Source organism: Muscardinus avellanarius (assembly GCF_963383645.1).
Source record: "Muscardinus avellanarius genome assembly, chromosome: 6".
NCBI classification, from domain to species: Eukaryota; Metazoa; Chordata; class Mammalia; order Rodentia; family Gliridae; genus Muscardinus; species Muscardinus avellanarius.
In genome coordinates, this window is record NC_137791.1 from 20,506,629 (window position 1) to 20,529,551 (window position 22,923).

The following is a 22,923-nucleotide window of genomic DNA, read 5'->3' on the forward strand; positions in this document are numbered from 1 at the left end:
GTTTTTTTGAAATCTTCATTAATTTGTATATTCTCATTGTACATTTGATATTCACTTATAATAAGGTGAGAGTTAGTTTTATAAATCTCTATCTTTTTAGTATTATATTTTCTTGGAAAGATTTAATTAGCAAAGTTTAGGTACGTAATAAACTATGAGGAATTATAGTTGGTTAATATAGGCTAATTCTGAGAAAATTCCACGTTTTGAACAGTACTTGTAGGCATACACTAATAATTACAGATTAATAAGGAATGAAGATCGCTTTGTGTTATTAGTGGTTTTGAGTCCATTTTAGTTTCTTAGGCTAGCTTTCCCAGAAGCAGGCTCAGGGAGGAAGATGTGTGGCCAAGTGATTTACTAAGGAACTGCGGGAGAGAGAAGGAGGGAGTGAAGGAAGCTGGGCAGGGAAGGGGGCAGGCAGGACTTTAGATGATCTTTCTGGGCCAGCCTAATTCCAAAAGTGAGGTCTGAAATTAGTCATTCCTGAGCAACTTGACCCAAGACAAAGGTGCCTGGCCATGGCATCTATCCCACACCAGCCAGTCCACTGCTAAGGGATGTTAAGGAGAGGGGGAGGGGGAGGCAAGGGGCCTGTGTTCCCAGGAACTTCCTTCCTCTGAATGAGGACAAAGCAGTGCTTCTGCTTCTGGTGGCCTGAGGGGTCAAGACTCCATGGGGAGCCTAAGGATCTGGCTCCTGGAAGCCAGGGAGACGAGTTGACACAGAAATGGTAACCAGGATTCAAAGGGACCAGAGTGGAGCACCAGTGATATGCCACAGATGCTTTCTGTAGCTGAAAGGGAAAGTCTATGAAAATATGATTTCCAAATGTCTTTACCTTAGGCCCATAAGTCCCCCCAAATGAAGCCCTATATTTCTAGTTATAGCGTGTTTGTTGCTCAGTGGCAGAGTTAAAAATGGTCCCTGCCGGGTGTGGTGGTTCACACTTGTAATCCCAGTACTTGGGAGGCTGAGACAGGAGGATTGTAGGTTCAAAGGCAGCCTCAGCAACTTAGTGAGGCCATGTGCAACTTAGTGAGACCCTGTTTCAAACTAAAGGAATAAAATAGGGCTGGGGGTGTAACTTGGAGGTAGAATGGCCCTGTGTTCCATCCAGTAACACGCACAGAAAAAATAACAGTCCCTTATCTCTTTACAGGTAGAAATATATTTGAAGACACACTGTCCAGAAGGAAATGTTCTTCATTACTCCATTTTTATTTAGAGAAGCTCTCTTTCTGTTCTAGCACAAACTATCCCAAGTGACGTGTTTCTGTAGTAGAAATAGGTATGTGATTCACCACGATAACTTCCATATCACATTTGACAATGACCATTTTTCTCATTCAAGAGAGTTTTTCCAGATTCTCACAAAGCTTGCTTTGCTGTATATGAGCAATTGCTTTTATCCTTGTCTTGCTAAGATGTTTGATGGCACAAAGATAAAAAAGCCATATAAGTACATACGATGATGTTTTAGTTCAAAAAGACTTCACTCAAATCCCTAAGTCATTTTTTTCTTTATTAAAGGTCTGAGAAGTAAGTTTGAACAAACGCTCCTTCATCATTTGCTAAAGAAGATTAAGAGAAGTAGTTGACATGTGTGGCAAGAGAGATATCTTGAGCTCTGGTATCCTCTGAACACATTCAAATTTTGATGGAAGAAAATACAATGCTGGAAATTTTAGGGTAATAGCTTGTATTTGTTATCCCAACTGAGGGTATTTGTGGTTTCAAACATTTTACAACAGTAGTCACCCATTATCTATGAAGGATCTGTTCTAAAGTCCTCAGCAAATGTATAAAACCATGGGTAGTACCAATCTTGATACATACTACATTTTTCTTATACTTACTTGCCTATACTAAAGCCTAATTTATAAATGAGGAAGGGTAAGAGATGAGTGACAATAATAATAAAACAGAAGTTATAACAATATGCTGTAACAAAAGTTAGTGAGCAGCATATGGTGGTGCACACCTATAATCACAATACTTTGGAGGCTGAGACAGGAAGATCACAGGTTAAAGTCCAGCCTCAGAAATGTAGTGAGGCCCTCAACAACTTTGCGAGACTCTGATCAAAATAAAAAGTAAAAAAGGGCTGGGGGCATAAGTTGGAGCTAGAACACCCCTGGGTTCAATCCCCAGTACATACACTATGAAAGTTACATGAATGTATTTCATTCTCCCCCAAAATCATATGGCAGTATAGTCACCCTTCCTCTGCTTGTAATGATGCAAAGTGATATAATGCCTCAGTAATCAGATGAAGTGAAGTAGATGATGCAGTCATTGTAACACCAGCATTGAGATACCTTCATAATCAGGTAAGACTGCTAAGTGACTAATGGGTAGGTAGTGTACACAGCATGGACACGGGGTCAAAGGAATGATTCATGTCCTGGACAGGACAGAGTACGGTGACCTGAGAGTTCATCAAGCGACTCAGAAGGGTGTGTGATTTAAAACCTACGAATTATTTACTTCTGAAAATTTCCATTCTGTAGTTCTGACTGTGGTTTCCTGCAGGCAACTAAAACCATGGACAGCGAAATCGAGGATAAGAGGGGGGGACTACCGTATTGGTTCCACACCATGGTCAACAGGCAATCTGCATGGAGACTGACATCATCACCCTCAGAGAAAGGCCTGGTCATCTTCTGCCTTTAATCACACACAATGAACCTGAAGTTGGTGCTGATTTATTTTGTGAGGCAAGGGGGCAAACACATTGTCCGACCTTTTCCTCTTCTCTCCTCTTTCCTTCCTACCCTTGTCTGCCACACGCATAATGGAAGAGAAAGAGGTCAAAGCATTCACTTCTCCCAGAAACCTGCACTTCTGTTAGCTAAAGAAAAGGTGTGTCTCATTTGTTTTGTGATGGAGACCATTAAAGAAAGTAGAGGGAGTAGAGAGAGAAAATGCTACTTGATATGAGAGATCCATGACGCCTGGATAATTTGTTGAACCTCAAACTTCCTGACATATAAGGAGTAAGAAAGTAATACAAAACAAAACATTTTTATAGATTCTCTCTTCATTTGCCCTGGCTTATCATTTTGACCTAGAGAATTGGGCCACAAGCCAGAAGGAACTTGGCACAATTAATGTCCACTAATTTTATAGATTTCTTTCCAATTTTCGGTAAGGAATGGCAGATATCAGAAGAAGAACTTTACCTCTGAAATCTCTCTATATACACATCATCTACATGCTGGAGCGTGAGACCCCACAGTGGTGTGACTGTTGAAGAATATGTGGTGCGATGGAAGTGGGTTTTGACTGCCTCCTGCCCACCACAAGATGGGACAGCACATTTCCATGTTTCACCTTCATAGTGAAATGCAAATGACGTAGGCATGAGCACAGCCACCTGCATGAGGAGGCTGTGAAGGGAGGCCCAACAGGGCACCAGGCTGAGGGGACAGTCACCTGCCCTCCTCTTTTGTCTCATTCCTCATTCTCTTCCAAGTGGCTGATTTCTCATTTCCTTAAGTGACAAATCCTTGTCCCTCTTTTTAATTTTTTTATTGGTGCATTGAAGTCATATATATTAATGGGGTACAAGATGGTAGAGGCATATGTGCACACATCACTCAATAGCCCTTTCCCAATTCCCGCTCCATTCCCTCCCCCTCCTTCCTGCTCATGTCTGGCTTAGTGACTGACTTAGATATGTGTGTGAATGTCCCTCTTGAGCCCATGTCCCTTACTGTAAGACAAGGAGGCTAGTCTGTGTCTTCTTGCTGCCTCATAAGTATTTAAGAAGAAAGAGTGTGTATACTAGACATTCAGGGAAAAAATGCCGGACACCCGGGGGTATATACCAATCTTACAGGAATGTTATGTACTGACATAATAGATGAATGTGTTTTTTTTTGTGGTACTGGGGTTCCTGGAAACCCTTCTACTCTGGGCTACACTCCCAGACCTTTTTATATTTTTATTTGGTAACAGGGTCTCCTAAGCCAGCACGGCTGGCTTTGAACCTGAGTGATCCTCCAGTCTCCGCCTCCCAAGAGCGGGGATTACAAGCGTGTGCCACCACGCCCAGCATAGATGAATGTTTTAAATCCCAGGAAATATAAGTAGCATATATACTTATGCTAACTACTATGATTTATATTCCATGTAACTATAGTAGTATTTATAGATAAAATTATATATGTGTAATTATTATTGTATAATATATAACATAAAATATATAATATTTAATTTATAAAAATATATGAAATATATAAAACATACATATAAATACATATATAATATATAAATTATCTACCAATCTCGATTGGTTATCTACCAATCTCCTAGGGATATTATATACTAATTCCATAATAGATGTATATTTTAAGTTCCAAGAAATATAAGTAGCATATAAACTTATGCTAGCTACTATACATATCCCATGTTGCTATAGTTGCATTTGTTTTATATATAAAATTATGCATACAATTATCATAATATATAAAATATATAAATAAAAACATAATATATAATATATATAAAATTATATGTATAAAGTGTATATTATCTCTCTATATAATTTCTCTAGCAGATATTACATGGGCTAGAAAGAAAGGAAAGTACGTAATTTTTTTCCTGAGAAAACAGAGTCATCCAATAAATACTACACCACAGTTTACATACCACCACAGACTGTCTACTGTGATTTATATTTTTTTCTGGTGGGAAGGACAGAGGGAGAGATGGTAGTGAGAGGAGAGAGTCAAGGAAGAAAGACATTAAGAGAACATGATCTTCAAGTAATTCCAGGTCTTTTAACACTGACATGCCGAAGCTTCCAAACATTAAGATATTGAAATATCTCTTGGGATGACTGATCAGTGTAGAGATTTGAATTTCTTCATTAGCTACAGAATAAAAAGTCTTTTTTTTAAAGTGATAGTTTCATGGAAATCTATTTTAAGAAACACATCCATTCAGACCAACTTCCTCCAAGGCCCAGTCACATTCCAGTGCACCATGAAAAATGGCAGTTTATTGAATGTTTAAAGTTTATTGTAATTGGCATATTACTTTGAGTCAGGCGAACACAAAACAATGCAGACTGATTTAATAAACAGAGACATTTGAGGTAGTAGGCGGAGCAGCCCTCACAATGCAAGGGAGAACAGGACTGGCCAACCTTGAGAAATATAGAAACTTCCGTGCTGGTATCTGAAAGCGGGAGCTGACGGCTGTCTGTTTGGGTTGGCGCCATCACCCATGTAAGTTCTGTTCAAGAGTCAATTCCTTGGAAAAGGGTGAGCTTGGGTTAGCTTGGATGAGATGATGGTGGATCGTGAAGGGTGGTTGTGAAGGGTTTCCTGGGACTAGCAACACCTACCCACCCCAGGAAAATACGAACAAAGAAGGGACAGGTGTCCAAAGGAAGGGATGTTGAATGAACAAAACTCAGGACACCTAGTACCCCACATCTATGCGATAAGTTAAATTGACCTAAAATGTGTAATAGGTGCATTGTATTGTACACCAGACTCCTAGAGAACTCAACAATAGTTAGATCCAGTGCTTAAAATTTATATAAAGAAGTAATGAGGTAAGCTTATCTGTATATTTGGGCTTGTTTTTTTTGTCATGATATGATCACTGTAGTAATCATATGACCTGGGCGGGGAGTTTAATCTCTCAGTAGTTTCCAGAGAGAAAAATTGAGGAAATTTATAGATACATAATTCATATTTTCTTTTATTAATACTTTTTGTTTTGATTGTTGATCGAGTTACAAAGCTAAGTTAATTATATGCATCGGTGTATAGTACATCATAAAATTCCAAGCAAGTCACTTTGTTGTTTTATTTCATTTTCCATTTATCTCTAATCTCTATTCCCATCCTTCTTATACAATATATCTACATTTTCAATATATGCTCTTTTATATGTAAAAGTAGATATAATTTTATGTGCGCACACACACACACACAAACACACACACACACACACACACACACACACACTCACACTTAAAGCTAGGCATGGTGACGTGTGCCTGCAATCCTAGTACATGAAAGCCTGAGATGGTAGGATTGCAGTTTCGAGACCAGCTTCAAAAAATTAATGAGAACCTGTTTCAAAATAAATAACCAAATAGGACTAGGGGTATAGCTTAGCGATAAAGCAAACAAACAAAAAAGAAAGAAACAAACCCAAAACACACTTAAACAAACTTAAACACACACACTCCAACTCTATATTTCTTTCCATTTCTTAGTGTTTTCACTATCATTTATGTTATTATCTTACTCTTTTTTAAAAAACAGGTTTTTTAGCCGGGCGTGGTGGCACACCCTTGTAATCCCTGTGCTTGGGAGGCAGAGACAGGAGGATCGTGCAGGTTCGAAGCCAGCCGTGCTGGCTTAGGAGACCCTGTTTCCAAATAAAATATAAAAATAGGTCTGGGAGTGTAGCCCGGAAGTAAAGGGGCTTCCAGGAACCCCAGTACCATCACACACAAAAATATGTTTTCATGCAATATTATATTTTTAAGGGCTAGCCATATTGGTCCATGAACATCTAGTACGTTTTTTCTAAATGCTTTATGGCATTCATTCAATAATATATACTCAATATTATTCTATTTATCTATTCCCCTAGTGATAAATACATAAAAGAGCTCCAAATCTCATGACCACTAGCAAATTACCTGCTTTTACAAGTTTCCTATAGGAGTTTTAGCAGTTTCTCTGGGATACTGAGAAGCACAGTTGCAATAATTAGATCCAGTTTCTTTAAAAAAAAAAAGAGCTTACTATTTTTCACCCCCATCAGTTCTGCATAAAAGTTCATAGTTGTCTATATTCTTTTAAAAACTTGGCATTATACAACTTTTGGTACATATATATGTATTTATCTATACATACATATATAGACAGAGGGTGAAAGAGCGTTTGATTTTGAGTTATATATGCATATATAAATATACATATATGGAAATACAAATATAAATATATATACAGAAATTATATATATATATATATATATATATATATATATATATACTTATATGCTTATATGTTAGTTTCTTTGTCCCATGATCACCAAGAAAATTCTCGATATTTCCTTCTAGGTTCTTTAAAGTTCTCACCCTTTATAGTCTTTAATTTATTTGATATACCTTTTGTTTTACTCAGACTTCTGCCACTGTGATAAAATACCTGAGACAATGAAATTATAGAGAAGAGGGATTCATTACGCTTATGGCCTAAGATTGTCGGGCCAGTTGCCTTTGTGCTAGTGATAAAGCAATAAATAATTGTGGTATCCAAGAAACAGAAAAAAGCATGTGCCAGGGTCCCAATATCCCCTTCAAGGCCTGCCCCTAATGACCTAACTTCTTTCTATGAGGTCCCACCTCTTAAATGTTCAGCCACCTCTCCACAGCATCACAGGCTGGAGACCACACCTTAAACACATGGGCCTTTGGGGGACGCATCAAAGCCATAGCACATCTTTTGTTTTATTTATATTTACTTTTTCCTCTGTATAAACTAACTTCTTCAAGACCATCTACTAAATAAAGCACATTTCATCTTTGTTCATTTATTTTTTATGTCAACCTTATACTATAGCATTAATATGTGAATGGTGGCCTATTTCGATCTCTGATTGGTTCTGTTGGTCAATTTGTTTTTGTATCAATGCCACACTGCTTTAGATTACTATAATTTTGTGGCATGTCTTAATATCTGAGGGGTTAAATACTTGATTCTTTTTCTTTCTTCAAAAATTGACCTAATAACCAATTTGCTTTTCATGAGTAAAGAAATGAAAATAAATACTGTTAAATATAAATATATTCTAGATAAATGTGATTCAGAAATCATAAAAAATAAAAGTTTGCTAAAAAGTTGTGAGGATAAATACACAGCAGATTCATTTCTGAGCTTTTCCTAAGCAAAGAAGAAACCCAGATGTGTAATATTATTATTTTAGAGAAATAATATTTATATTAATGTTGTTAATTTATTATTATATAGAAATAATTGGGTTCATAAAGATTAAAAGATTATACAGAATAACATTTCATAAAAAATCAATAGGCAAGGATGAAACAAGAAAAATGAATTGCATCCTGTATTGTTCAAAGATTAAAAACCCAACTAAAATGAATATAAGAGTAGATTAAAAAAGAACAAATATGCGTGTTAATTATGATATGGAAAGATGTACAAATTAAAAAGTCAGAAAAATCTACATTGTAGTAAAAATTGGCTAAAAGTTCATACTCACTAGAGTAATGAAGATATTTTCATTGTGAAAATAAATGTTTAAAAATCCTTACTAATTTTAAATCAAATATGTAATAAAAATTGATAGCTATTTGTGAACCTTTACTTTTCTATAGAAATAATAAGATTTGGCAAATTAAAAAAATCACGCTAGAATCTTGATTGACATTACATTGGATTTAATAAAAATTATGTGCAGATTTAACATCTTTAAAATACTACACTAAGCTAGCCAGGGTCACACCTACCTGTAATCCCAGTATGCAGGAGACTGAGACAAAAGGATCTGATCCTAGGTTAGAAACCAGTGTTGGCAATTTGGTAAGGTCTTCAGAAACATAGTGAGATGTTTAAAAATAAAAATAATAAAATAGGTCTTGGGGATGCGTCTCAGAAGTAGAATAGCTCTGAATTCAACCCCCAGTACCACCAAAAAAAAAAAAAAAAAAAAAAAAAAAAAAGGCTGGTGTAGCTCAGAGGTAGAATACTCCTGGGTTAAATCCCCTAATTCCCAGTATAAATAAAAAACTATACTGTACTATATGTTTACTTATTTCTACCTATTTTTTCTGAAAATGTTTTAGACGTTTTCTTCCTACAGGTATATTTCATCCTTTATTAGATATTTTATTGCCTTATTATTTAAAATGCCTTATTTTCTACTTCATTTTCTAGTTTGTTTTGAGATATAGAAGAAACTTTTCCACTTTTACAAGTTGATCTTGTAACTATGCTGAATTATTTATTATAAGTTCATGTGATTTTTTTTGTTATTTCAAATGTTTAATAAAACACCTCTATAGTGGCAAAACATATAACTTAAAATTTATCATTTTAATAATTTTTAATGATACAGTTCGGGATATTAAGTAAATTAATTTTGCTGTGCAACTGTGACTTCCAACCATCTCTAGAAAGCATGTTGTAAAAGTGAAGCTGTGCCTACTAAACAGTAATCTGCCGTTTCCTTTTTCTGCCTACTCATGGACCCCACTGTTCTACCTTGTCTCCATGAATTTGACTACTCTAGGTATCTCATATAAATAGAATCATACAGTGTTTGCCTTTTTGTACACTTGGTTTATTTTATGCAGCTTATGCCTTCAACGTTCATCTACATTGTAGAATGTGTTGGGATTTCTTTCCAAGGCTGAATAATATTTTTTTCATTATTTATCTGTAGATGGACACTTTTGCTACTTCCATATTTTAGTTTTATGAATGAAGGTGCCTTGAATATGGTTGTACAAATGTCTATTCAAGACCCTGTTTTCAGTTCTTTGGGTATATACCCAGAAGTAGAATCGTTGGATTATAATGTAATGCTATTTTAATTTTTTAAGGAAACTTCATACTGTTTCTCACAACGATCACATCATTTTATATTCCAACAGGGCATCCAAAGACACTACCAACCAAGGGAAAAGGCACAAAAGTGTTAAATATTCCCACTTTCCAATTATTCATTTTCTTTACTTGTCTTTTGTGTCCATACTCTATTGAGATTCCCTCCTATTTCCTCTTAATGTTCTCTTTCCAATCAGAAATTGATTTATGATTCAGTTATCATTTCACCTTCTGCTCCTCATGGTTGTGACAATTTCTTAGAACTTTCTTGTTTTCTGTGACCTTGGCAGTTTGGAGGATTACAGCTCATGAATTTTGTAAAAAGTCTCTACTCCAAAATTGATGTTTGTGTTTTATTATGGTTAGGGTGGGTAACATGATTTGGAGAAGACGACCCCAGAAGAAAAGGACAGTTTTCATCACATCCTATCAGGAATACTTACTGTCAGTGTGACTTGTCAGTGTCCACGCTGACCCTGATAGGCTGGCTTGTTTACCAAGTGTCTCCACTGTGAAGTTACTGTTTTTCTCTCTCCGTATACATACTATACTCGTGGGGAAAACGTCATGAAGCACAGTTCACTTTTAAGGAATGAGTAGAGATGCTCCGGTTACTGAAGAGTAGATGACCAGCACAAATGAGTAGAATCCTACATGGGAAACTTACTTATTTTCCTCCATTTTATTGATTGAGTGAGTGAGTGAATGATTGATGGTACTACAGATTGAACTCAAGGGCATTCTACCTCTGAGCTACATACCATCCCTCTTTTATTTTACTTTTTTATTCTTTATTTTGAAACAGGGTCTTACTAATTTGCAGAGGGCCTCACTAAGTAGCTGAGGCTGGCTGTGAACTGCGATTCTCTGGTCTCAGCCTCCTGAATGATGGGATTACAAACATGCACCACCACGCCCGGCTTTATTTTTTGTTTTGAAACAGGGTCTTACTAGGTTGCTGAGAGCCTCACTTAGTTGCTGAGTACTGGGATTACAGGTGTGCACCACCACGGTTAACCCTTATTTATTTATTAAGTTTTCATTATTTCAGTATGGACTCAGGGATGTTTATATTTTGGGTTATAATCCATTACCACCTCACTTATTCTGTTGCGAAAATTGTTCTAACTTTGGCCATCGGGAATGGTTTTAATTGATTTCTGTTTCCCTTTGATGAATTCCATCATTGTAGGGGTTGTAATGGGAATTGAACCCAGAGGTAGTCTATTTCCAAGCTACACCCCAAACTCATATTTTTAATTTTTCAGTTTGAAACAGGGTCTTGCTAAGTTCCTGAGGGTCTCATTAAGTTATTGAGGCTGGCCTCAAACCTTTGATTCTCCTGACAGCCCCCCAAGCACTGGGCTTACAGACAGGCAGCACTGTGCCCTGTTTGTAGGTTTAAAAACATTAGCACTTTTTGTTTTACTTTTATGTGCTATAGACATTTCAGGCTTATATATTTCCTGCTTTAGTACTAGAACTATGCATTTCTTTAAGAAGCTTTTGTTCTTTTTATTAGAGAAAAATTAGAAACCATTTTTTGAATGCTAAGGGCTAAGTATTCTATACCTAATAAATATCATTGCTTATAGATCCTGACACAAGTAGGAAATATATGCATACATCTATTATCTATCTACTATCTATCTCTATCTATCTATCTATCTATCTATCTATCTATCTATCTATCTATCTATCTTTCTATCTCCCAATCAATCAAATCTCTCTATCCATGAATGAGTCAGTACTCCTGTTTCTATTTCCTGGAGGATATTGTGAAGAATTGATATAATTTATTTCATAAATATTTGGTAAGTTTTATCAGTGAAGTAATCTAGGGCAAGTGTTTTCTTTTTTAAGATTATCAGTAACTGATTATTACTATATATATATACATATATACATATATACTTTAAAGAACTTAATATATGTAAAATTGTATATATATCTATATAACCTAAAATGAATTTATATTTATATCTTGATATATAGACTCTACTAATACATGAATCATTCTAGAATCTTCCCTTGCTTATCTGTAACTTCTCACTCTAACAGTAAGAAACTTGGCTCTGACCATTTGCTAACTTTTGCCTTGCCTTAGAATGTTAGAATCAGCTTTTCTAGAATCTAAAAAACAGCTTGATGAGATTTTAATTTGGATTGAGTTAGGTTGATATTTGTTGGCATTGAATTATATTAAATATTTTATTAGATGGCTGAGTTTTGTAACTCAATACTTTGTGTTTTCATCATAGAGATCCCGTACATATCCTGATGAACTCATATCTAAGTAGTTCAACTTTTGTTTTAAAAGATTCCTTTTTTATGAGGCAATTCTTTATTCCTTAGTGGTGAAAACAATTTTTCAAGTAAAACTTACATGGAAATTTAACATATAATAGAAGCAAAAATGAAAATGAAGCGGTTTTATTGTATATGATAAAATAGGGGAGCCAGGGTCTCTCCTTGACCTTCTGACAAAAGTCCTAAGGAAAGGTCTTCCTGAAGTGTATGGCAATATCTTGAAGGGAAATGAAATTGTTGAGATTAAAGTTACTATCCACATTGATATATTTAGTCATTCAGCAAATATTTATAAAACGTCCACTCTGCCTGACTCTGGTCCCATGCTGAGGATGATAGCAATATTAACTAATATTCATTGAGAATTTATTGCACATAAGTTTTATACAATAATCCTACTAGGTAGGCACTATTACTTTCTCAATTTTATAGTCACAATAACTAAAGCTTAGAAGAATTAGTACCATGCCCAGGGTCATACAACTTGTAAATCAGAGAGCTGGAAACGTTTACTTTGATAGTTTAATTCTGATCACAAACTCTTAGCTATCATGTTCCCTACAATAATGTCAAACACTGATTATATTCATATCAAACACCATGTTCCAGGCTAAGCACTTTGACTTGCATACTCGTTTTAATCTTCCCAGCCATCCTATCTGTAGACAGATAATATGGTAATACAGTAATATTGTTATTATTGTGCCTTCTTTTTCTTTTAGAGGAGAAAAGATTTATTGGGACTCAAAGTTTCAGTCCATAGAGCCAGCCCCAAAGCAAAAATTTCAGCGGCTACAGTGGCAGAGTCTGGAGAAATACTGCTCTACTGTCGCGGAGTCCAGAAGCTGCTCTGATACCACGGAGGCTGGACGTTTCTATCCCATCATGGAGACTGGAAGCCTCTGTTACATCATGGATGCCTGAAGCAACTCTCCTGTCATAGATGCCTGAAGCTGCTCTTGCATTATAGTGGCCAGTACTATTGTAAATGGCATATACTTTTAAATGTCAAGTTCCAATTGTTCATTGCTACTGTATGGGAAAACAATTGACATTTCCATGAGTTTGTGTCCTGTGACTTTTTAGTTCAGGAGGGATTCTTTAGGTTATTTTTTGAGATTTTAGATACAGACATCATGTTATTTGTGAATAGAGTTTTTTTTTTCCCCCTCTCCAATCTGTAAAACTTTTGCATCCCTTTCTTGTCTTACTGCACTCTCTAGGATTTCCAGTATAATGTTGAATAGAAGTTGTGAGAGGAAATTTTTGCCTTGTTTCTGATCTTAAGGGGAAGTATCCATTTTTCTCATCAGTAAGAAGGATGTTAGCTCTTGATTTTTGTAGATGTTCTTTATCAAATTGAGAGTTTTCCTTTAGTCTTAATTTATTGAGTTTTTTTTATCACGATAGATATGAGGTTCTGTCAAATGAATTTTTGCATCAGTTGATATGACTATATGATTTTTCCTTAATAAGCTGTTGTATTGGATTACAAAGATTGATTTTAAGTGTTGAACTAGGTTGCATAATTGTAACAAATCTCACTTGGTTGTAGTATAATGCTTGCACACATTATTAATTTTCATTTGGTAATATTTTATTAAAAATGTTTGCATTTGTGTTTATGAGAGATACTGGTCTGTTGTTTTCCGTTCTAATAATGGCTATATTTGGTTTTGGTAGTCAGCTAGTACTGACTGCAAGATGTGTGAGAGAATACTCTTTCAGCTTCTATTTTCTGGAAATAGAAAAACTATATAAAAGAACTGATGTAATCATTTCCTAAATTTTGGGTAAAATTTATTAGCAAAGCTAATTAGGTGAAGAATTTTCTCTTTTTTGGACTTTTTTTTTTTTTTTTGGTGGTACTGGGGGTGGAACCCAGTATCTTTCTACCTCCGGGCTATACTCCCAGACCTATTTTATATTTTATTTGGAAACAGGGTCTCACTAAGTTGCTGAGAGCCTCACTAAGTAGTTGAGGTTGGCTTTGAACCTGTGCAATCCTCCTGTCTCAGCTTCCCAAATGCAGGGATTACAAGTGTGCGCCACCACGCCCGGCTTTCTTCTTTGGACTTTTAAAACTCTTTATTTTGAAATAATTTTAGCCTTCAAGAGAAGTTGCAAAAATATTAATTGCCATCTACAACTTTTTCTAATACTAACATCTTAAAAAACCATAGTATGATGATCAACACCAGGAAATTAACATCAACACAAAACTATTAAGTTTTATAGTTTTTCCATTAATATTCATTTTCTGGTCCAGAATTCAACAGAGTTTCTCACATTCCATTTTATTTTATTTTTATTTTTATTTTATTTTTTTTGTGGTACTTAGGATTAAAACCAGGGATGATCTACCTCCATGCTATTTCTCAGCTCTGTTTTTTTTTTTTTTTTTTTTTTTAAGAGTCTTGCTAGGTTGATGAGAGTCTCACTATTTGCTGAGGCTGTCCTCGAATCTGCAATCCTTCTGTCTCAGTCTCCCAAGTACTGGGATTACAAGCATGATTGTCATGTATATTTAATCTCCAATCTGTATCAGATCCTATCTTTTCTTTGGGGAACTTGATGTTTTTAAAGAAAGAATATCCCTCAATTTTATTTTATATGTTTTTGTTCCATGATCAGAATAAAATTATTTGCCTTTTGACTAAAATACCTCAGAGGTCCTGGTGCTGTGTCCAGTTTATTAAACCTTATCAATGAATTCATACTGGTATTTCTCTTAACTGGTGATACTAACCTTGATCTCGAACACTTGGTTAAGGCAGTGCCTGCAGAGTTTCTCTACTGTGAATTTATTTTCGTTAATAAATATCTTACGAACAAGAGACTTTGGGAAAAATACTTTGAGATTATACAAATATCCTGTTTCTCCTCAAAACTTCCACTTACCTTCTGATTTAGCATATCTGTGAAGCCTGTCTGCAACAGTTATTGCTGTGGTATTTGCCAAGTGATAATGTTCTCTTTCCCTCTTTCGTCCTAAACTCATTAGAATTCTGTCCACAGGAGCTGTCCCATCTCCCCATTTATCTGCACTCAATTATTTATGTCGGTATAGGTTCATATCTTATCCTAGGGGTTGTAATACAATATTATCACTGTTTATTTTGCTGTTCAAATTATACCAGCTTTATACACTGGGAGTTCTTTCAGGCTGGCCTCGTTTCTGCTCTAGCTAATAAATGTGACATGAGCAATACTGTGCCAGTTACAGGTTGAAGTCATTTGTATGAGTATGTGTGGCCCTGGGGATTGAGCCCAGGGGCAGTCTATCTCTGAGCTACAACCCTGACACTTATTTTTACCTTTGAAACAGGGTCTTGCTGAGTTACTGCATGATAGCCTTTCTCTTTGAAAAGTTATTAATTACTAATTATTTACTTAATATATTTAATATATACAGAGTCATTCACACTATTTCTCCTTGTGAGTGTTTTGGTTATCTGTTTTTTTTTTTTTTTTTTTTTTTTTTTAGAGGGCTCTGACCATCTGGGTTCAGATGTATTGTTCAGGGGAGAGAGAGAGGAAGGGCTTCCAGAAAACACATGAAATAACAAAAGCAGTTTAGTACTCACAGATCCCAGGCAGGGCCAGTGGAGAATGGGGAGCACCCTGGATATCCACGTCCATCCAGCAGGTGGGAAGTTAGAGAGTGTCCTGTGGGCTAAAGTATTTTCTGGAATCATGGGCATTTCCCACAGTCAGGTCCAATTGGTGGGTTCTAGGAAAGTAGGCATGAATTCAAAGAGGTCACATGTACTGTGGGGTGGTTACTGTGGTACATCTGCACAGTCCATGCAGGGTGTGGGGCTCAGTGGTGAGCTAAGTAGGTCACAGCTAGCTGCCCCCTAGATGCCAGGAGACGGTGGTATCAGGCATATATCTAGACCTACTGCCTTGAGGAACAGTGGGGAAGTGGAGAATTAGAAACTGTATTAAGGCTGACTTAAGCCCAACTTCTGGTATGAGAAAACCAGAACAAAATATTATCAAAATTCATAACATTTAAGAAATTGCTCCAATGTCGGGTACTCTCCCTTCTTGTTTGTTTTGTTTTCTTTCTGTTTTGGCATTTCAGGTGTGAAGTTTTTATTAACATTCATTCAACCTCACTGATTTCTTTCTTTGGCTTTTTTCGGTCTATTGATGGGTCCATCAGAGACATTCTTCATTCCTTTCAGTGTTTTTTTTTTTATTTTGGGCACTAATTTCCCCTCTCTGCTTATACTACTTATCTAGTAATTCATATTGCCCACTTTTGCCATTAGATCCATTAGCATATTAGCCATAGATAATCAAAATTATTCTTCTGCTAAGTTCAAAATCTGTGCAATATCTCAGGGTTCCTGGGTAAAGTTTATGTGGTCCAGTTTCTCGTTCTCAAGCTCATCCACACTCGGCCTCCAACAACTCACCAACAATGTAATTTTGCTGTTCCTACCAGTCTGAGGCAGCATTGGCTTCTGCTCACGTGGGTAGATTTTAGCTGCAAGACTCGGGATTTGTCTTCCTCTTTAGATGTTGGAATGGCAACTTGCCTTACCAGCTCAGTTCTCTGGTGGGTTAATAAAAAAAAGTCATTCTCTATTATTTAGCTTTTGCTTGTCACAAAGGGCAGAGTAATGATTTCTAGGCTCTTCATAGGTTGGAGCGGAAAACTAGACTAAGATTATATATATACATATACATATACATACATATACATATACATATACATATACACACACACATATATATATATATGGAATTGAAACCAAGGGACTTTTTTTTAATGGTACTGGGGTTCCTGGAAGCCCTTCTACCTCTGGGCTACACTCCCAGACCTATTCTATATTTTTATTCGGAAACAGTGTCTCTTAAAGCCAGCTCAGCTGGCTTCAAACCTGCGTGATCCTCCTGTCTCCGCCTCCCAAGCGCGGGGATTACAAGTGTGCGCCACCACGCCCGGCTATTACTTTATATTTTTATTTGATATATCTTTCCCCCAATCTTCTGTCCTTAATCTTTATAAATCTCCTTTCTTTTAATGTACCCCCAACAGTCAATGTATTGTTGGATCTAGTCCTTTTTTAGTCCATTCTAAAAGTCTTACTTTTTTTGACTTGTGGATTTAAGTAATTTTCATTTATTATAGCTACTGCCAACAAATATTATTTTTCATCTTCTCTTTTATGTTTGCTTCTCATTTGCTCCTTTTATTGATGTCTAGTCTACTTGTTGAATTCCCTTCTGATTTTATTTTTGTAATACTTTATTGATGCCTGGTAGGCTTGTTGGCACACACCTGTCATTCCAGTTCATGAGAGGTTGAGTCAGGAGGATTGCAGGTTTAAGGCCAGCCTCCACAACTTAGTGAGGCCCTCAGCCACTTAATGAGACCCTGTTTCAAAACAAATAAGTGAAATCGGGCTGGGTGTGTATCTCAGAGGTAGAACTCCCCTGGGTTCAGTCCCCAGTACCACACATACTAAGTGATATAAACTTATACTTTCAATTTTATTCTTCTGTATATTACATCAAATCTACCAGGATTCATACTTAAATTAATTTTTTTTTCTTATTCACCTATGGAGCGCTACCAAAGGTAAAGTTCTACCTTCTTCCTGAACTAAAAGAGTTATTTTGCAAACCTTCAATAACTTCTGGTTTATTGCCAACACCCTAGTCTCCCAGTCTTCTCTGATTGTATGTTTTATCTCACCAGGGTTAAGCTCAAGATTGAGAGCCACCTAACTTACTGGCTGTCATTTTAAAAAGTACATAAATCTTTGCTCTAACATTTTCCCGGTGGGTGGCACATGCCTGTGATGTCAGTACTTGGGAGGCTGAAACAGGAGGATCAGGAGTCACTTTCAAGACCAGCCTCAGCAACTTAGAGAGGCCCTCGGTAGCTTAGCAAGATCCTGTTTCAAAATAAAAATAAAATAGGGCTGGCAGTGGAGCTCAGAGGTAGAGTGCTTCTGAGTTCAATCCCCAGTATCACATAAAACAAATCAAAACCTCCAATTTCCATCTCATGTATCACTTGATGGGACAATTACTATATATATATATATATATATATATAGTAAAATTTTATGACTCTAATTCCACACACACACACACACACACTATATATATATATATATATATATATATATATATATATATATGGAATTAGAGTCATAAAATCTTTATTCAGGAAGTACCTTAGAGAGCATGTGGTATAGTAGTCCTTACTCAGTAAGGAATCTGTATCACCCCATGTAGTCTACTCTCTCTATGCCCATTATATAGAGAAACACTACATACAGTTCATTGCAAAGCTTAGCTGCTCTAGACAATGTACTAATCCATCCCATCTCCAAATGATCCTCAGGAAAAAAAATCAGATAAAATGTAAACATTTCAGTGTTATAAGAGGAACTAGTGTAGTCTAAGTGTTAAGAGAAATAAACTTACCCACTGGGTATGACGTAGGTCCAGGTGATGTCAAATGTTAGAAGTCAGGCCTAGGCTATATCCTAGGTGCTAACTAGAGCTCCAGAATCTGGTCTCTGGGGCCATAATAGCTCCGATTCTGTTTTGTATGGGAGCAGATGGGGGTATAGCTACATTTAAGTATGTGAGAATTCCATATTATAATACAGTGCTGTGTTAGAAGGAAAAAGTAATTTTCATTATAAGCTTTCCCTTGCAGTTGTTCAAAGCCTTCTGAAATAATCTCTTTTAGATTTAAATTATCCATGCTTGAAAAATGCATGGTTGAAGCCCAGAGGTAATTTTATTTTGAAAAAGTTGGGAGGACTCTTTTCAGAGAGATCAGATTAGTGAAAAGTTAAAGAAGAAAAGAATTGGTGAAAAACTCACAGACTTCTTCACTTTCATTTAACTCACTTTCATTAACTCAACTTGCTGAGTTGATAACTTAATTTATTTAAATTAAATTCTTTATCTTATTGTAAAAATATAAATAATTAAATAATTAAAACCGGTTAGGAAGTGGATCCAGGATGGCCAAATAAAGGTGTCTGGTACTCATCTTTTTTCACAAAGAAGAACTAAAGTAATAGATGAGTACCTGCATTTTTTTTAACCCAGAGACATTCTACCTCTGAGCTATATCCCAAGCCTTTTTTATTTTTATTTTTAATTTTGAAACAGGGTCTCAGTGAGCTGCCTAGGGTCTCACTCAGTTACTGAGACTGGCCTCGAACCTGCAACCCTCCTGTCTCAATTCCAGGTACTGGAATTCCATGTGTGCACCGCTCTGCCTGGTTGCATAGCTACATTTTGAGGTAAGGGGCTGTGGAAAAGGTTCTCACATTATTTCCTGATGGACACCAGGGTGCTGTGGCCAGGAGCCCTCCTGAGAACTGAGCCATTGTTTGAGCTTGAACCGCACGAAGGGTCAGAAATCCCCTACATATTCCCATATCTGGGGCCCCACAGACATTTGCTGCACTGCCTTACGGGGTACCTGCGTTGTGAATCCAGTTCAGCCTAGCCAGGTGACTGTCTCTTACAACTGCTGGTTGTTGTGCACTTGAAATCATGAAAGACTAAAATAGAAGGCTTGGAGCTGAAAGACTTAGAAGAAAACATAGGGGGACATTTCCAAGACCGTGGTCTGGCAAAGATCTTTGGGAGATGGTATTGAAAGCACAGGCAGTGCAGGGACAAGTAGGTAAACTGAGTGGCATCGAGCCAGAAAACTTGTCCAGAGCAAGGGACACAAGTGACGGAGTGATCAGACAAGCCAGAGTGGGAGGAAAGGTGCACGACCCACAGGTGGAGAGCTCGTATCCAAAATATGTAGTAACAACTCAGGAGCGAGAAAACGGAGAGCTCGATTTAGAAATGGGAAAAGGGCCTTCAGGTTGTCAAAAGGAACCATACAGGTGGCCCATAGTACAGGAGGAAAATACTCAGTACCACTAGCCATTAGAGAAATTCAAATTAAAACCACAACTGAGATAGCACCTCATACGTCATAGAATGAGTATCATCAAAAAGATGAAAGGTAGCTGGGCATGGTGGCATACACCTGTAATTCCAGGTCTTGGGAGGCAAGACAGGAGGATTAGAGACAGGTTTGAGGCCAGCCCCAGCAACTTAGCAAGGCCCTGCGTAACCTAGTGAGGCCCTCTACAACTTAGTGAGACCCTGTTTCAAAATAAAAAAAATAAAATAAAAAAACAGGGCTGGGGGTGTAACTCAAAGGCAGAATGCCCTGGGTTCAATTCCCAGTGCCACGATGAATGAATGAATGAATAAATAAATGAATAAATAAATAAATAAATAACGTATTCACTGAAAAGCCCTCAGTTCTTTTCCCCAACATGCCAGGGCTCAAAGAGGGCTATTGATTTATAATGCAATAAATTATTTAATAGAAGCCTTTTATTCTCCACATTTTTCTGTTCTACTTCTTCTAAAGGATTTGCCTTTCATCCCCTAGAATTGAGATGGAAACAACAGCTTTTTGTCAGCTCTCATGTGCATGGGCCGGGAGCTGTGTGGAGACGTAGACCTGCAAGCGCATAGGCCTTGTAACAGAGGAAAAACAGGTATCAAAATCAAGAATTGTCCTTACTCGAATAACTTCGTATAAAAGTTTGGGCACTAAAGACATCTTCCCACTCTCTAGGCTGCATCTTAACATGAACTGTTTTTGGAATTGTGAGGCATCTAGATTACCCACTAACAGATGTCATTTCAGCAGCCACAATTGTGTAGACATTATTTCATCTGATTCCTACAAAAAAGTCTTTGAAGTAGAATGATGTTTTAATTTTTATGTTTTCAAAGGAGCACAGCAGATTTCAGAAAACTAAAGTAGCTTATACTGAGACACTCTGAGAAATGATTAAATCATCAGGGCCTACGTCAGAATCACCTGGTGCAGGAGGTGGGTGTTAAAATTCCGATTCTTAGGCACTGCCCAACTCTTCTGAACAGGACCTCTGGGAACAAACCCAGGAATCCCTGAGATAGTGTAAAGCCCTTATGATTTAATTATTTAGCCCTGGACAAATTTGCACTGCCAATCTGTGAACTTTTTCAGGAAACATTCTATATCCAAAACACGTGTGTGTGTGTGTGTGTGTGTGTGTGTGTGTCCATTTGCCATCCCTAAATTTGTAAGTATATGAAGTATATATTTGTGCTAGAGACATAAGGAACTCTGCATACTCTCCTCAGCCCTTGAAGTCAAGGCAACCATAGCTGTACCAAGTGACCTTGGTGGCGCCTACCAGGAACCATGTAGATCAAGGTGGGCATCCTTGAGACTGGTGGGAGAATGTTTTCTGTCATGAACATTGCTGCAGATGAATAGTTATGACATATGGAGAAGTCAGAGGAATGATGATGACTTTGAACATGACGAAGTCAGGTGGAAGAAGCTTTTATTAATGCAATGAGGCATCTACAAGGGAGAAGAGCCAAAGCAAATACAAAGAGATAAGCTAAGACCCTGAGAACAAGAAAGAGAAGTTCAGAACGCTTCCTTCCCTTGTCACCTGTACCTTTCCAATTAACACATACTATTACCATGCATATTAATAGGGCTCACTGTGATATTTTCATACATGCATATACTGTGTTCTGATCAAATCCATTTATTTATTTTATATAATACCCAGAAGTGGGATAGCTGGGTCTTATGACAGATCCATACTGTTCTCTATAAGAGATGTACTAATACACACTCCCACCAACAGTGGGCAAGTGCACCTTTGCCTCCATACTTATGCCAGCCTTGTTTTTTAAATAGCCACTATAACTGAGGTGAGGTTGTATCTCATTTTAGTTGGGATTTGTATTGCCCTGATGGATGATAATAATGAACATTTTTTGTTGGCCATTTGTATTTCTTCTTTTTTTTTGGGGGGTGGGTTCTGGGGATGGAACCCAGGGGCATTCGACCTCTGAGCTACACCCTACTTGACCTATTATTATTATTTGTTTTGAAACAGGGTCTCACTGAGTTGCCAAGGGCCTCACTAAGTAGCTGAGGCTGTCTGCGAACTGTGATCCTCCTGTCTCAGCCTCCCAAATGCTGGCTGGGATTATAAGCGTGCACTACCACTCCCGGCCTGTATTTCTTCCTTTGAAAAATGTTTATTCAGATCACATCTCCATCTTTTAAGTGGATTATAAGTTTTTTGATCTTACATATTCTGAATATTAACCCTTTGTCAGATGAATAATTGAAAAATATTTTCTCCAGTTTTGTAGGTTGTCTCTTCACCCTGTTGATTGTTTCCTTTGTTGGGAAGAAGCTGTTTAATACATCATTATCATCATCAACATCATTTATTATTATTATTATTATTATTAATTATTATTACTATAGTGTTCTGTTATTTTGGGTCTTTTTCAGAAAACCATCACCTATAACAAGGTCTTGAAGTGTTCCCGAATGTTTTCTTCTAGTCATTCCACAGGTTCAGGTCTTACATTTCGGTCTTTGATCCATCTTGAGTTGATTTTTATCCTAGGTGAGACTGGGTTCAAGTTTCAGTCTTCTGCCTGTGGGTATCCAGTTTTCCCAGCACCACTTACTAATGAGACTACCCCTTTTTCAATGTAGGTGTTTGGTATATTTTTAGAGAATCAGTTGAACGTAGATGCATGGGTTTATTTCTGGGATCTTTATTCCGTTCCCGTGGTGTATGTACCTGTTTTTATGCTAATACCATGCTGGTTTGGTTGCCAAGGCTCTGTGTTGACAACTTCTTAAATTCAGGCATTGAGATGCCTCCATCTCTTATTCTTCAAGACTGCTTTGCTATTTGGTTTTTTTGTGTGCATCCATATAAATTTTAAAATTACTTTTCTAGTTCTGTGAAGAATGTCGTTGGCATTTCAATAAAGATTAGCATTTAATCTATAGATTGCTTTGGATAGTAAGGGCATTTGAACAATTTTAATTCTTTCAATCCATGTGTATAAGAAGTCTTTCTATCTTTTTGTGTCTTCTTGATGTCTTTCAGTCAGTCTTGTGACTTCC